This window comes from Mchenga conophoros, linkage group LG7 (genome assembly GCF_057382185.1).
Source record: "Mchenga conophoros isolate Kocher_MC1m ecotype Shallow Benthic linkage group LG7, M_conophoros_male_GT1.1, whole genome shotgun sequence".
In the NCBI taxonomy this organism is placed as follows: Eukaryota; Metazoa; Chordata; class Actinopteri; order Cichliformes; family Cichlidae; genus Mchenga; species Mchenga conophoros.
The window spans coordinates 18,752,369-18,770,402 of NC_140532.1; the positions used below are offsets into that span (position 1 = coordinate 18,752,369).

Consider the following 18,034-nt stretch of genomic DNA (forward strand, 5'->3'; position numbering starts at 1 on the left):
AAAAAATATTTTAAAAGATGGAAACAGGAAGTGCATGGTCTTTTGCTAACTGGTGAGTTAAATAAATGTTTTGGTCTTTGTCTTCTTTCTTTTGCAGATGACTGATTATTTGTTTAAACATTAAGACTATAATGAAAAAGACAAACAAAAAACCCCAACGAAGCCCCACATTATCAATTTACTGCATGATCCCGTGATTAATTGGATCTGTGATGACCGAGTTGAAAAAAGTAAAGTATTTTATTTATTCATCGGTTTATCTGTTCAAACCCAGAGATTTCAGTTATCATGTTGACTAATGACAATATTTGCATTATTACAAATGAGCTCTTTTCTTTTTTTAGCCTTGTCAGTACAACTGACTGAATGCAGAGCAGTATCAGATGATGGAATCGTATATTAATCATGCAATTCTGTCTTCACGCAGTATATCAGTTAATTGCACATTTTCATTCTTTATACAGCCAAATTGGAGCGCTGTCTACCAAACATGCAGTTAGTTTGTGTATTGGTACTGTGTGTGTCCAAAATTAAACTGCAGAGCATTCTTTGTCAACAGAGTAACCTCTGGACAAGCGATGTTTAGAGAGAGGAGATTAGATTAACGCTTGCTCGGGCGCTAATAAATCTGGAGTCATGAATAGAGAGGGAGATTATGCGCGAAGGAGAGAGGAAGTAGAAGAGAGGGGATTTTCTTAAAAAAAAAAGCACAAAACTGCTAGTAATTTCACCCATGAGAGAAGTTGAGCAGAGAACTAACAGGAAGTCTTCTCCCTCAAGAGGAAACCAAGTGTTGTTACTGTAAAAACAGCTGACCTCGTGCCTTTCTGTCGGGAAGGAATGCACGCAGAGGAGACAGACAGAGAGATAAACAGGAATCATACAGTACAGAAGATCACCCTCCAGTGCAGACGCACGGGCTCTCTCTCTCGCTCCCTCCCTCTCTCACTTTTTCTCTCACTCGCCCACTTAGTATCATTTCATCTCTCTCTCCCTCTCTCTCTCTCACCACACTCTCAGTCGCTGAGCTCTAACGGATGGGGATACACCGCCAAGGAGGACTTAGGGGTGAGAAGTGTGTGTTTCTTCTCTTCTCTGGTGTGTTTTCGTTCTCTTCCGCCTGGCTTCCCTCATGAGCTGTTAATTCCAGCCCTGGTCCTGAGGATGAGGAGGATCTGTTTGTGAGGAAGACGCAACAAAGGAAGAGAGAACAAGGAGCAACAGGGTGGCAAATTCTGCAAGCGGGAGTGAGCAAAAAGATCTTTTCTTTTTCTCCAGGCTCAAGCAAGGTTGGTAAGGGAAGCTTCTTGTTATTGAAATAAACAGTGCCTGCTATTATTGTTCTATGTCTATTACTTAGTTTCATTTCTAACAAGACATATTCAAAATATTTCCCTCCCTCCCTTAGAGCTTCAGTTAACTGTCCCTGCAGAGCATTTTTCTAAATTGAGAACATTTTATTTTTTTAAAAGTGCCTAGAAACATTTGAGTCATATTTCTTTCTAATAAAGCAAGTCCCCAGGTTGGATACTCAAGTGTCACTACAGGTCAAAACTACTGTGTAATTTCCCCAAGGCATACAGTACAATTCTCAGGTGGAGTCTCTCGTTAGCAAGGTGGCGGAGACTGAGCTTCAGGAAAAGACGAGGACAGCTCGCTCTCATCGCCACTCCTCAGCTGTCACTTTACACAGGAGGCAATTAAGCGGGATTGGCAGCTGACGCTGCCGGTAACTTAGAAACAGGCGTGTGGGAGACACATGGTGGCACACGATAGGATTTAGAGGAGGAAGGAGCAGCGGAGGAAGGAGATTCCTTTTGTTCGTTCACACAAAATCCTGCTCCTCTGTGAAAAATCCTGCTCTCGCCTGGGTGTCTGAAACCTGGCCCACAGGCAGCAGTTGCGAGCTTTTATGATTTTGCTCAACAGTGAACATTGTTCAAGTGTGTTTACTCTTAAGGGTATGTGCGTAGACAGAGTGCGCGTGCTATGTGTGTGGCTGCGCGTTTGTTCTAGTGTGGACTGGATGTATTGAGTCTCTCAAGTGAGCCCTCACCTTTCATTTCCATGAGTGGAAGAAATTATTCAGTCAAACAAAAGAAGCAGAAAAATTATTTTCATAAACACAACACCTCCCTTCCAAATATTGTGATTACTCTGTGAATCATTGGGTACCTTTGGGTAATTTCTGTACCCTAAGAATGAGCAGTTTCATAATTTGCATAAATAAATAGGCTCCCCAAGGACTCTGGCTTTGTTTAGCTTTTGCTTACTTACAATATATGACTGAAAAGTATATGACTGCTCACTATTTGTCACAAAACCTTCTTGCTGCTGTTTTCCGGCACTTATAGAAGAAGTGTGCCTTCAGATGCAAAGGTTGGTCTCTGTCTGGTGGCAACAAAGGGGCTCTGATGGAGGCTTAAGGGAGCCGATGAGCCATGAAGTTTGTTAAATATTCGCCGTTGGGTTTGATGGGCAGTTTGATTAAAAATGTATTCTGGTAAGACGCCAGGGAACAAAGTATTGTGTTCACAGTGTAAACACAGGTGGAGGCATGAAAGTGCAGTTGGTCTGGACTGTGCGTGTATGTGCTTTGACACAAAAGGAGGGCTGTTGCATCAGCCAAAGTCTACCTTATATTCATTTCAGTGACAGGAAAGCGGTGTGTTTATATAGAAACCCCTAAAGTGAAACATTTTGCTCTTAAAAAGGATTGCCCAGCAGCACACTAGAGCTTTGTGTTTAGTCCTGGACTTCACATGTTTGCGTCACTCACACACAGTCTCCTCCACAGGCAGGACAGGACATAACCATGACCGTCAGTCATTACTTGAGCACAATTTCCTCTGTCACCTTGTCTCAAGCGCACCCCGCCACTCCACTGCGCCTCACAGGGACAGCCATGCTGAGTCCATCGGTGACCAGCTGACTGTCCCAACTCAGAAAAGTCATTGACATTGAAAGGGTACTGATGCGTGCATGCTGCGTACAGTATACACACTCTTATCTCACCAAGGCATATACTTGAATACACACATCCGTGCACAAACGTAGACACACACATACATGCGCTCACATCAGCAGAGGTGGAGCCAGCAGAGGCGTCGTGACCACTGGCTTGGCAGGAGCCCTCAAGGTGAAAATTTTTAGTGAGGAGCATTTCAAATTCAGAACAGATGATCAGACCGGCGTTGAAACTGCAGAGTAGCTGGCGGCACCAGATGCAGACAATCTTTTGGCAGAGGAAGAGTTTTTGGTGCCTGAGTCTCAGACATAAAAAGTCAGAGGCGCTGAGCTGAAATTAATACAACTGTGGTTATCACCGTGTTACGGACGCTGGTTCTTATCGCGGTCCAGATGAGGCACAAAGCCTCAGCTATACGACCGTCCTCACAGCACACGTAATCCAGCCATGTATCTAGACATAACAGAGTGCAGACAGAGAAGGTTATTTAGAAGTAAACACAGAGTCAAACGCCGTTTCAGAGTCTCTCTCTGGTCATTACGAAATTGATGTTTATTTCCCACTAAACAGAAGACAGCTTTGAACATTGAGCACTGAGCATAAAATACGGGGTAATATTTACTTAATATAAGCCAAGAAGCTACTTACCAGTTCTTTGCCATTAATTCAGTTCAATTCAGTTTTATTTCTGTAGCGCCAAATCACAACAAGAGACGCTTCACGGAGCTTTATATTGTAAAGTAATGACCCTAAAATAATTGAGAAAAGTATACAGAATGTCACAATTTAAACCCAATAATAAATCTTATTCGAATATCTTCTAATTGCTTCCCACATCCTGAATTCCAAAATAGACATATTCTGAATGTGCAAAGACAAAAAAACAGCAAAAAAAACTCTGAAGTGAACAACACAGACGCACAAAGAAGCACCACTCTAGGTTTACAGGCAACTGTAACAGCTTGTCATGAACTACGGGTCAAAAAAAGAAGCTGTCCTGCACAGTTAGGACAATGTTCATTATTTTGTACTTGCTATGTTTGATAAAACAACAGCAAAATTAAAAAAGAGTAAATGGGACTGATTGAAACTTACCTTAGTTAAGCTGTGGTCACAAAAGAAAAAAAATGAAAAGAAAAACTTTCACTGGTAGTTTCAGCTGTGAGTTAGATCAACCCTATCCCTCTTACTCTTTGAAGTAACTTCAATGTTTGCGTTAACACTGGGGTGAATTTCCGTTATACTTTTCTTGCTAAAGGGCAGCTACAAACCACATCACTGCCAATTTACAAACCACATTGTTGCCTGTTTGACATTTGTGGGCAGAACACTCTGCAGGTGGAAGTGGCCACATGAAGCGCACACACAGGCCACAAAAAATAAAATAAGAATGGGGAAAAAAAGGTTTATTTTCACACTGTATGTTTATGTAAAAAGTTACAGTTTTACTGTTAAGCAATGATGATTATAATCCCTGATTTAACTTGTTGAATACTTTGTCCAAACGCACCCAAGCATCACATTTTTATATTTTAGAAGCTGTCTTGATATTTTTGCCTCGACGGTTAAACGATTACCAAATTGTTAGTAGTAAATGTGAATACTGCTTGCGAGACGGTCTGTCTTTATTTCACTGAGAATTTAGTAGAGCCAATTTTAATGTTAGAGTGATGTGCACACAATCCTTTCATTAGAAGTCAAATTACATTCTGACTGTAGGCCAATCTTACCGCACTTTCAACCCAAAGGAACTTCTGACCACATCATTCAGGTACGCTCGAGCATGAAAATCCCTTTGGACATTTTCTTCTGGTTTTGATTGGCTACTATTTGAATCATTTCACTTCAGTGGTATTTAAAATTAAATACGGCTTTTAAAAAAACACCTAACCCAAAACACTGATCTACTTTTTACTTGCACGCTGAAAACAACAAAGACTTCGATCTGATGTTCCAAGTGGACTCGATGCCCTTATCCACTACACACCCTGCAAAAAAGAAAAAAAAATCACGAACATTTTCCAGCTGTGAGTATAACTGATTAATATTGCAAACAGCATGCAGCAGTAGCAGCCAAATAATTACACTGTCCAACCCAAAATAAACAGCAACACGTAGTCACTCTGTGAGCTCAGAAATGTCTTGTTTTCCAAACTGTGGTGCAGAAAACTGCATTTATTTGGTTAATCCGGTCTGTCATCGATAAATCTCTCTGCATGATTTACGCCGAGTTCCCCTGCCCCGTTTTGCCTCTGTGTATGTGTGCACAGTGTTTTTATGTATGTTTTATCTCCACATTCATTTGTTTTTGTGCGCTTGTTAGTAAGACAGTGTGTACCGTATGCATGTATACGTTTCTACAGCTGAGTGAGTAACAACATAACTGAGCCCTTGCATGTCCGACTTCCCCTCCATATCAGAATCCACTGATATGCAGGGGAGATAATAATCACCACTGAGATAATAAGCAGAGGCCTTTAGGGCAAAACATGGCCTGTGCTCATCAACTGTATGCATTCACTTTCCCTCTGTGTGGCCCCTGTTGTACTTCACTTCTGTAACAATGCCAAGGGTGGAAAGCCAGAAGTCTTATTATATTACTGCTAATATTAGTAGCTTGCTTGTAACTATCTGCATCCCGATCCCTTTATGTGGACATAAACATGCACTTTTTTACTCGTATGCATAGGTGCAACTGGCAAAATGGCCCATTAAACATTTATCATTATCTATAAGCACTAATATGAAGGGGTGAGTTTAGTTTTTTTCCTTCACATTTGTGCTTTGCTTTGAGGTCTGTTGCTCTGTATTGTTTTTTGTCTTTTCCTCCCTCAAGGGGGGTGGGGGCGTTTGGCATCAGGAAGGCATTTCCTCTTTTTTTTCAGCAGCTTCTGAAATTAGAGGCTGAAAGAATAATCGAATAAGAGACAAGCTGTTGAAATTCAGAAGCAGGTTCACCCAGTGGCTGTTTTGAATATTAATGCAGTGTTTGCTCTGTGTATGTGAGTGTATCTCCGGTCAACACAAAAGGGAAGAAAGAAATCACATTAATGCAGACTCCTTTGAGCATTAATCCAGCTGAAACAGTTAAATCATAGATGAGTGATACTTCACAGGAGAATAAAGGAATACTTGGGGAAATCAGAGGTTGGGAAAATATTAACTTGAGCAGAGTCATTATTCAAATTAGTATCTGTGCATGTTTATTCCTGTACATAAAGAATAGCCAGAATTTTTATATTGTAATATTGTCAGTCTGAGACACCTTAGTTGAGGGTTTGCAGTATAGATATTTATATATCCTTTGGCTTTTAAACTCATCATATAATATGATAACTAAAAAAAAAAAATTGTGTCACCAGTCTGATGTCTGATCATCGATTAAACAATGGACATCACACCACCGAGTAAACATCTGTGTATTTTTTTTAATTAGCACTTGCATCCCTGCGGCCACAGTGACCTTTGAGCACATTCCCATGCGTTCATCTTTTAACATTTGCTCCAATTTTAAAGAAATTCCCTCAAGATTTTTAAGAGATATTAAATTCACAATAATGGGAAGATCTTTGGTATGAGTGGACAAAAGAAAAACAACCTCGGACCGCAGCTCTCATTCTCAGAGGTAATCTTAATATTGACTTATTGACATTTATGCATGACCTCATACTTCTCAGTAATTGGTGCAGCAGCATCTGACCTCTGACCTTGCTCTTGTGCTTTAACTAAAGCACATGGATGCTTCATCGACTTGAGTTTAACCTCCAGTTCAGCCTCTCCACCGCATCAACCGTGGATCAGTGTTATTACGTGACTAATAACAAGTGGAAACCTGTGGTGATCAACATCTTTCCACGTAAATCTGTGTTGTTATTTGATTACAATGTGTGATCCAGTGTATCATAAACCTGAGGGGAAGCTTAGTCAGTGAAATCAAACGTAATCTACTCAAAACCTAATCACCATCAGATCATTTAGAGATTTTGCGAACAAAACCATGTGTATTTACTTCCACTTGAGGTGCGATGATTTTAAATTACTGCACTCCAGCAACTTTCGGCGAGCACAGTAAATATAAGATAAGAGAGGCTCTGTGTCTTTACGCACTGTGCCTATGCTGTCATATAAAAGCACATGTTATTTCACAGTGTTGTAAATAAGCAGCAGAGAGAGGAAACTCTTAGAGAGTTCAGACAGAAAGAAAACAAAACGGAGCTGCATGGGAAAAAAAATCTTAGTAAATGTGTGACACGGGGAACCAAAACCCCGTTTGAGAGCAGCGAAGAAATTTGGTTTAGGAGCATATTAAAAATAACTTGCAAGTGCAAGTTGTTGTTGTCATGAACTCAGTTGTTTTTCCTTTGCAGACACACAGCTTTTTATTTCTACTGTGGTAGGAATCCTGCAGTTTTAATGACGGCACCAGGTTTGAGTCCTGGTACAAATCTACATTTTCCTCACCTCATAATAGGAATCACCCCAAATAATTGGGGAAATGGAGAGCAGTGAAGTCTCCTGCTCTTAACAGCCTCCATATGTAACCGTATGCCTGCCTGACCTCCCTTCCTCAGAGGTGTTACAGGAAGAGGGAGCAGCTGTGACAGACAGCTGCGATGCGATTGGAGTGAACAAAGGGTTAAACGCTCAATTCAGACGCTTACAGATGATAACAGAGCCAGAGGTGCAGAAGAGCCTCTGTCACTTTGGCTCAACCATGCAGGAAAGAGAAAAAGCTTTTATCACCAGATAAAATGAGCGTGTTGAAGTAATGGTATATAAATTCATCAGTGTCAACGAGAAGTGGCAGATAAGGAGACTGACAACAGCTGAGCACACAATTTCTGGATTATGCGCACTTTGATCTCACAAAACAGTAACCTTTCTCATTGACATTAGTTGAAGGATGAAATAATGTCAAAGTGCACATATATAAAGAGCTAAATTTAACCTCCAAGTTTAGATGTAATTTTTTTTATGTGTTTGTGTGTGTGGGGAGGATTGGTAAAGCATTACTTAAAGTAAATGTGGTTTTTTTGCAGGATTTCCTGTAACACGTGGACTTCTAAAGGTCTTTTCTACTCCAACTGAGCACTCAAAGTGTTTTTAAAAAAATATACAACATGTCTCATTCACCAAGTCACACAGACATTCATACTAACATTTTTTCTATACCTAAGCACTTTGTTTAACATTCATGTACATACTCACAGTCACTTGCATGCAATGGGGGCAACTCAGGGTTCACTGTCTTGCTAAAGAATGCTTTGACATGCAGACTTGAGTAGCCTGGGAAATCCTATCCTGACTGGTAGACCACAGCTACACACACCTTTTAATTTTTAAAAGGTACATGCAACAAAATCCTCAAACAATACCCCCATTATAAAAATGCCATTCCGTCAAATAGATCATCATTTTTATAAAGGCACTGGGACGGCCACACTAAAAAATGACAGACTGGGTCCTCGGCGAGAGTATTCATGTGCAAATCTTTACTGTAGGTCATCCTTACTCAATGCCTTCCTTTTGGTTTGCCTTTTAACTTGTGGCGGTCCATATTGTTAAAAAAGAGAATATAAGCGATGCCGCCTTTTGTTACTAAGCAGAAAATGCATGAATATGGATTAAGAGGTGTGTGTCTGCGGGAGATTGGGCTTTGTTTCTAAAGTCAGCTACCACTGAGCCAGGGGCTTTTAAGAAAATGTCACGCAACCAATGCGTGTGTAAACATTTGTCTGTGTTGTAGCATCAAACATGGTGCATATGTGCTCACCGTGCTGGCAGACATTACACGCTATATAAAGCCTAAGTATAATCCATGAGTCATTATGGCTCAAATGACTGTAATTTTTAATTCACCACGATATATAATGCTTCACTATAATCCTTCTCGCCAATAATGACGAATATATTTAAATAAGCTTGATCGCACCCGCCATATTATCAGTGAACAGCAGCAGGTAACTCTTCATTCTGATAATAAATCCATTCACAGTCTCAGGAAATCAGTTCAACAGAAGCGTTTTGCAGACGTGTCGGGGCTTTTAGCACAAACTTATAATATTAGAGCTTTGAGTTGAACTCAAATGGCATTTAGGGAGCACTTCAGGACATAGTAGGAAGTTATTATTCACAAAAATCTGCCAAACGTATGCAACCTGAGGTGAGTTCATTCTATGTGGGTCAAAAGCAGGACAGCCTCATTAATGAGGTGTAATATCACTACGATGGCCAGTCAACCAACACTTCCAATAACGATCGCTGGAACGGTTCACAAACCGTTTCTTGCGGTTTAAGATTTTTCTAACAGGCTATATAAACTGGCTGCCAAAACACCATTAGCATTTGGAAGGGAAGCAGTGGGGAGTATTATCCATTCTCATCTGAGGTATTCTTGGCCACACTATGTGAAGGTGTGCATGACCACTGCCCTCTGCGACCTCCAGGTGATTTACAGTGTATCTGTAATGGCTATTTTGGGGTGAAGTCGCATGGGCTTTGACCTCTTAAGACTTTTGCTTGTGGGGGTTATCTGAGGGTAAAACTACACAGCAAAATCTCCAGTGTTAAATTAACATTGGAGAGCGTCTATATGGGTCCACACCTCTGAGTGTTAAATACAACACTGTTGAGTGTTAAATTAACACTTTTGACAGTGTTATATGTTTAAAAGTAACTTAGTCAGTTTTGAAGATTAACAATGGCTAACGCTGAGCAGTGCTGATTTTCTAACACTGGAATATTTCTAACATTTTGAGTTATTTTCCAGTGTTAGAAAATCAGCACTGCTCAGTGTTAGCCATTGTTAATCTTCAAAACTGACTAAGTTACTTTTAAACATATAACACTGTCAAAAGTGTTAATTTAACACTCAACAGTGTTGTATTTAACACTCAGAGGTGTGGACCCATATAGACACTCTCCAGTGTTAATTTAACACTGGAGATTTTGCTGTGTACCCACTTCGTTAAGTTCAGTGTGCTACTTTTGGATCTGACGCGACTGTAAAAGTCACTGAGGATTAGTGATATTTTCAGGCAGTGTAGGTTTACACGGGCAACCAAAACTTGTAAAGTAGCTGGGTTTATTGAATGCCGTTGAGTCATTGAGTCCGTAATCTTCTGTTTAAAAATCACATGGACTACGAATGGTTCCAACAATGTGCACGGAAATATGTTAGTAAACATTAGCAAACCTTGAGTTTGTGTCTTTACCATTTATCACCATCACACATGGAACAAAAGTGCCAGCTTTAGGGCTAGTGTTGCCTCTTTGTCATTTTGGTCTGTGTAATTAATGCAGGCCAAAGGGACACAGCAAAGTGATATTTTTATATTTGTCATAACTTTCTGCTTCATTTTTTGAAATTCCCACTGGGATATTTGTCTGCAAGTAGGAGCTATTTTAAATCCAGGGTCAGGCGGATGATGATGGTGGGGAGCACTTCCAACGAAAAAAAAAAAAGGGAAAGAGCCCAGAGTGGGGTGTTTAAAACAAATCCAAACAAACAATGCTGGCTATTGTCTGGGTGATACTGCCGTGTCAGTCTGCATCAGAGACACCGAAAAATTCCCCAGGATATGTCTCCCAAATCCCAGAGCCAAACAAGTCCAGTTATTCTGCATGAGTCACAGTCTCGCTACCAAAGAAAACTGAATGCGAGTGCCAAAGCGCGGATGCGTTGACAGATGAGGACTTTGCTGCCTGCTGGCGGCTCTGAACTTTGATGGAACGGCAAGTGTTGGGAGCTGCTGCAGAACAATTCCTGGAAGGCGTTCTGTGGCCTTGAAAGTGATTTAAGGGTGACAGCTACTGTATCTCTGTGACATTTAGCAGTCAAACTCAAGAACACCCAGTCCTCTGAGTCGCTTGATGAAACCCAAATTCTCAAAGCTATAGCGGCAGCAAACTCAAATCAAAAAGAAAGTCTGAAACTGATCCCCGCTGTAGTTATTATTATTATTTCTTGTTGAAAAAAAAAAAGATGAAATATGTCAAACGTTAGAGAAGATATTAAACAAACAAAAGCGGCACGTTAAAAGCATAATAACTGATTGAAAAACTTTGTGAAAGACACCAAGCACTGCAGCTGCTTTTCTTATTATGCAATAAAGGTTTTATGAGTCGATGCTTAACCTTAAGCGTTCAGTCCCTTCCAAATGCAGCATCAAGTGAGCTGGATTCATTCATACTGCATCACATAGAAACAAGGTCTTTGTTGTGATCTGCGTTATGTTAGATGAGGTTCCAAGAATTCTCATCCCCCCTGCTGACTTCGAGACCTTGATTGTATAATGAATTCAACTTATTAGACTCCAGTAGCTGTCTCATTAGTTCCCTCTCCCTCTCTCCGTGCATATATTTATTGCCCCGCCAAAATTATTTGTGAGAGAATCGCCCTGTTAAATTCCCATTTGGTGCAGAGGAGACCTTTTTTCCTGTGAGTTAGGGTTTCCCAGATTTCCCAAGTGCTTAAATGTACACTAATTAGCCTTTTCTGTGTTGTTTTTCTATTTTGTGTGACTAAAGCTTAAGAAAAAGTATCACATTCCTTTTCTCCAACCTCCAAAGTTGTGATATTAGTTGTTTATTCAACTTGAGATGTGGCTGGAGCAGTGTCGTGAGAAGCACTGAGCAGTGATCAGATGTGTTTGGAGCCACTGCTGGGGGAGGTTAATTTCCAGATGGATGCTGATATTGCCTTCCTCAGAAATACCAGCCAGAAGTCTTTCTATCTACAGTAGATTAGCTCAACAATATAATGCGGTGCTGCCGTTTCTGCCAGGCGCTATGAAACTTTAAAAGCAAGTTGAATTATAATTCTAGTTATACTGATGGGGGAGGGGGTGTTCAGACAAATACCTCTGTTATTTTCCAATCTTGCTTTGTAATTCAAATTGATGATAAATTAAGGGTGTGAGATAAAGTGAACGTAGAAGGCAGAATGGTTTCCATCAACATGACAGCTCTCAGCAGGTAGATGCACTGTTGCCTCCACAGACACTAGCTTGATTACAGTTGTTCTCTCATCTTCTGCTTGTGTTATGCTAACAAACCATTACCAAGTCAGAAACAGAAACAGACCACCCATGCAGCAAGCTAGGTGCACTTCACAATAGCCGAGGTTATTATGCTGCCGTATCGACCAAACTCTCCACAACAAGCCCTATGGCAACACTGCTGTTTTTCCTCCCTTAGCATATTTAAGGATTTTAAGTATTCATTTCCTGTCCACCACATTGTGGGTGGTAATTACTACAGGCTACACTCTTCCTTATGTCCTCTGTGACGTTAAGGTCTCCCAGGCAACATCCAGGCTTTAGACGAAAACATGTTGCTGCCGCCTTTGGGCTTTATTTAGAATATTTGACCTGGAAAATTTATTCAGGTGACGGCTCATGTAAACCGAAGAAGAAACTCTGTTCATCAGTCAAATTCATATCTGCAGACCCGGAGCTCAAAATGACACAGCACAAATAAGCTCTTATTGCTCTGATCACTTTGTAATAAAAAGGCGTCAGATCAAAAAAAAGAAAAAGGCTCCTGAGAGAGGATTATGGGTAGTTGTGTGAAACGCACTTGATTGATGAATCAAAAACAACCTTGTTGCTAATGTGACGCTTGCTGTGTAACTGTAATTTTTTTTTAATGTTTATTTCAACCTCTTGTGATTTATTGAAAGATATATTTAGGATCACAAACAGAAGATGATGGAGAAACTTGTCCTTTTATCTTGGTCGACTGGTTTACGTTACAAAATTAGAGCCACTGGGAGAAGCTGCTTTCATAACTGCTTTCAAGACCATAACACTAAATGTCATGCTTCACTTTAGGTATTTAGAGCCATCGTTCAGTACTGTTAAAGATGCGAGCAGCAATCTGAAATGCTGTCTGCAGCATCTCCCCAAACATACACTAAAAACCTCTCTTTTCATTCCTGAGGTCTGTCCTGGGTAGATAACTCTATGCTGAAGCAGGAAAAGTTATGTTTTATAATAGGAGATTTATCAATATATACATTTTGATGGACGACTGGGCTTTTTAGCTGCAAGCTTTAACATATCAGGACATAATCCAAAAAATGACAACATCAGATGTTGTAAAAAACAGAAAAAGCACCTTTAGCAGCGTTAACTCGAGTTAATCATTTTGTGTATGACTTCGATAGTCTCTTTTTCTTTTGTTCCACTCTTCTGTACAATGTAGAGACAGGCCATTGAAAAATATCGGTGTAGTACTTTGACTCTTTTTTTAGCCATTTTGTTGTACATTTTTTGCTGTTCTTAGTGTCATCATACACTTTTTCCCAAGCTTTAACTATTAGACAGATGGTCTGCTATTTGACTCTAAAGCATCGTGCTTGATCGTTGGTATGAAGTGTTGTTGTGGATATGCTGTGTTATGCTTTCAGTAAACATGGTAAACATCAGTAAACATGAATTAAGGCCAGACTTCTCCACTTTGGTCTTGTTCCAGAAGTCTAGAGATTTGTTTAGATGCAACTATTTGCTCTATTCCACTTGTACCTACTCAACTCGGCTTAACTTTACTCAGTTTTTAGGGTTTTCTATTAGGTGGCAGTACCTTATATCAGGTACTTCCTTAGTGTCTGCATGGCCGGGGTTCCAAGTGAGCTGACCCAATCCAAAATTGTGACGTCAGCAGACTGCAAACCACCGATTGGACAGTCAATGGTGTCACTCGATGAGTTGTGAGAGCGTCTTCTTCACAAAAATCAAAACTGCTATTTTTGAAACTGGCTGCACAAAGATCAGCACCATGGTCCCCGAGTGTGACAAAAAGCAACGCCTGGACGTCCTCCATTGTTGTGTCGCATGCAAATGACATCACACGTTTGACGTTTACGTTTCATGACATGTCCTGTACTTCATCTGAGGTTATATTTATCTAATCTTATGTCCTTATACGTAAAACCTTAAAACTGAAAGAGGATGCAATTTCTTTCCTGCGGACTGATTTTACGAGCAAAGGCGGTTGAGGTTTATCTTTTTTATGCATTGTGAATTAAAAGTACTTTGTACTTCTTTTCTTTTTTTTTTTTAAACTTTAAAACTGCCCTTAAGTAAATAAATAAATATCCCAGACTACTGTTATCCTCTAAGGACAGTTTTTCTTTTATCATCAGCTGTGTCACATCTTGTACATGTTCACCAGTCATTGCTTTTAATGACTTAGACTGCCACTCCTTACTCACTGATGCTGCACACAGTTCAGTCCTCTGTGCCAATGACAATCATTAGATCACAGCTCTAAATCTCCTGACATGGGCTCATGTCCTAATGGAGCACTGTCGGGCTTCTGAGTGAAGCTCTAATGCCATCAAACGTGAACGAAATCCAATTTATTATGATGATAGTCAAAGGGAGCATCAATTAGGTAGAGGGCAGCAACAGAATGTATTTGGACGCAAGCCCATCTGCAGACCCACAGTCACTTAGCTATTGCTCACTCTTCCCCTTGTGTGAAGTGGGAGTCTCATCTCTAAACTGTACTTCACTGCGGATGCTCATGTGTTTTAGGGTGATTGATAATGCACATTAACATGGATTAAGAGCAAGGAAAGTAAGAGAGAGTGCATTTACTCTTATAATGAGACACAGAGGGCGAATAAATATCCAACTACTATCACCCATGGAAGAAAAAGGTTATGTGAATACTCAGAAAGACAGGCCTAAATGTTTAGTCTAAAAATAAAGTTAAGCTGTAGAGAGGAAGAAAGCGAGAGAGAGAGAGAGAGAGAGAGAATTGTAATGTCGAGATTTTGCCTTTACAAACTTGAAAGCTTCTCAGATAAGGGACACTGCAGGCCAAAATAAATAAATAATGACTTTTAGAAAGCATAATAACATGTCGCATACTTTAAAGTTAATGTTTGAACAAAAATAAGACTCGGACAAGGATGTTCTTGAGACAGGCCCCGCTTATCGCTGTGTGTAATCTTCAAATAGCCCAAAAATCTTCCACTGCGCTCTTCCTCATCAAACTTCTGACAGATTTGGGTCTCCTGCTGTGTTGTGATGAAAAGTGTGCTGCTAGCTTCGCAGTGGTTACTGCAGCAATTGGTCACTTAATATTTGCTTCTGTTCTCAGCGAGTAATGAGGAACACGCAGGCAGATAAATGAAATCTACATGCTTTTTCGTAGAAATACAGTGTTTCCCCTCAGAGCAGCTTTCACATTTACTCAGAGAGTGGGTGTTTCCATGGCCTTTATGTATATTTTAGTTTGATTTGAGACACAGCAAGTATCTAGACCCTCCATCTGTGTCGTGTGTCTGTTAGGCTGAACAGTTTGTTCTATTTTAAGTCCCAGGGAGCTATGCACTGTGTGCTGTGCTGTGTGTGCCTGTATACGTGCACTCCTGTGTATTTACAGTACATACTCTGCTTCACTACCATCAGACTCATTACACAAACCCTTGAACCTTTACGTCTTCGCAAACAAGCCGTGCGCCGTGATGCTGTGAACCTTGCCCTTTTATAGCCTGCGTAGGGAGCAGGGTGACTCCATGTGACAATACAGGAAAACAAGTAATGTATATAAAAGACCACAGCAGTGAGTTGGTTGTGAGGAGTGGGTTTAGAAAGGATGGGAATCCCTCGTTATACTTTACATGCTGTCATCTAACAGTACACTAAAGCTTTCACCAGAAATAAAAAGACTGGAAAAAAATATATGAAATGCCACTCTAACAAGTCTCCCGGGACCCCCGTTGCCTGGCTTTCTGAAGAAGGAACAGCTTTTCAGATCAAAAAATGCTTTAAAAGACTTTGACAGAAAAAGCTTGCTGTGCTTCACTTGCAGCTCACAGTCTGTCCATGTGGTCCACAGTAACTTCATTGTATATTGGAAGGGTTATGCACAGCATTTATTCCTTGATCTGGGATTGAAACCATTTAACACATAGGAGACGGGGCGGCACCTGTGACAGAGAGTGGGATTCTCCACAGTGTTTGCACAGCTTTAATTTCTTCTAAAATATTTGTTTAGCCTCTGTAGCTCAGTTTGGGAGCCTGTCTCAGCGAGATAAAGATAATTGTATGTCTTATTAAGGTTATGGTTTATCCAGCCTGGAATAGGAGCGTGTCTTCTTAAGGATAGAGTCTACATTTGAGTCTAATCGTATTGCTGCTCCTCTTGAGTGTGTGTCCATGTATGCAATTCAAGACAGCAGGCATTTTCTCACCTCTAATCACGTGAGATTTTTATCACTTGAGGAAAAAAATTCTCTTTTTGTGCCATTAGCAGAACTCGTGTGACCTGCTGGGGAAAAACATCTTTTCCTCTCTTATTAACGTTGGATGCTTGTTAACTGGTGTAGGCTATCATCCTGCTGCCAGTACTGGCGTTGCCTCCCATTTTTAAGTCTGTTAAGGTCAACAGCAATTTGGATAAAGGCTAGGTATTTTAATCTGACGAATCTCTCTGCCCTCAGGTTACTTTGAGGTTTCGGTTTTTCATGAATGGCTTTGGATAAAATCTTATGCTCTGGACCTGTGAAAGGCCTCTAATATCTGAGGCCTGCATTTTCTGCTTTTACAGCTCCGTAAAACTGACAAACTGACCTGACAGCTTTGCTGCTTTCTGCATCAATTGCCCGAGTGTGCAAAAAGGTGTTAAAGGTGTAAAAATTGCCAAATGCTATTTACTCCACAGCCAGCCCGTTTCATCCTCACTCTGTGATCCATTGTGTACCAGCTGCAAAACAGGCCGTGCCATTGTAAGCAATCAACTTACAGCACATTTTCAAAATTGACGTATCTCTACATAATTTTCTCAGTGAGTTTTTGGTTTAAAAATAAGGGAGCTGAAAGATTTGTGCAAAATATTCCACAGCACATGTTGACGTCTTTATTTGATCACCAAAGCTGAAAAATATTCTGTTTACTTGAAAAATTACAACATAATAACATAATAACATTTAATTAATTGATGCTATTCAACTTTCAAAGACCAGAATGGAAATCTGGAACGAATGTTGAGCATTAGTCTGCACAAACATTACCTCACTGTGAACCCACTCATCGGCAGATGTGGCTACTCGTGTAAACTCTTGACCAAAAAACAGAAACATAGCTTGTTTCTGACCTCTAGCACTTTTTAAATCTGACCTGGTGAACGTTGTCTGCATATTTCTGATAAATAATTTTTGGCTCGTAGGCAGTGCCCCACCACTAGCACCATTTCTCTTCTGACTGTGCGCTCATGTGAAAGAAACTAAACTTTCCAGTCGCCCTCCAAATGGAGCTGTATCTGCGCCATACTTCGGAGTGTCACCAAAACAGCTCGAGAAAAAAGTCGGAGGTTGGTGATGCAACATTAGACTGGCTTTGATCCACCAATAAACTGAATTCTTTTTATGACAGGAACACTGATGGGCCTTCTACACCCTTGTTGTTGCTCTCTTTCCTTAGTTTCTCCTTCTCTGTCAGCCTCTGTCAGGTCCTCAATAATTTAGGAGCCGAGCTTGTAATATTTTCCAACTAGCTCGTGCAGAAGAAGACTCTTAAGTTTCTCGGCACATACACGCAGCTAAAGCAATCTATGATCCTGGTACATGTTTGAATGAAGTTTACATTCAGAAAAATGGGATCTTATAGGTTCGGGGAGCAAATAATGGGTGTTTTTATGCGAAATTTGCAAATGGCTCGTATATAAATGATCAGCAACATCAACTTAAACGAATGCACAGAGAGATACTATTTCTGTGCACATAATGAGGCTATTAAAGCAATAAATAAAATAAAAAAAAACAGAAACAAGTGTGCCTAAGCGAAATGTACTGCCACCCCATTAATCTTACTTATCATCAGTAGAGGGATGACTACAGCGAAGCTTCGAATGGTGATAATGTGCAAGAGGAATTCACGAACCCCCACAATGCATCACTTACAAGCAAAGTGCTCCACAGCAGCTCTGCAATCACAAAACTTTACACTGTGCTGAAAGAGCAGATTCTGTGCAATTCATTAAATATTTGCTCTACTTAGAGCACCGTACTTTTAATGCATGATATGTGCAGTTTTTCCTTACTGCAACGCATAG

General features: G+C 40.4%; 1 protein-coding gene across 3 annotated transcripts in view; it reads left to right on the plus strand.

The window, feature by feature from the left end:
- Nucleotides 1-879: 879 nt before the first annotated feature.
- shisal1b (shisa like 1b) overlaps nucleotides 880-18,034 on the plus strand; it is a 35,365-nt gene continuing 18,210 nt past the window's right edge. Inside the window, exons 1-2 of one of the 3 annotated variants that reach the window (XM_085282718.1) lie at nucleotides 880-1,068; nucleotides 1,151-1,289. The gene's annotated coding sequence lies outside the window, so the exon portion shown is untranslated. Of the gene's footprint in view, nucleotides 1,294-18,034 lie in introns of all 3 variants that reach the window. The other 2 variants (XM_085282717.1, XM_085282719.1) reach the window with 2 other exon arrangements.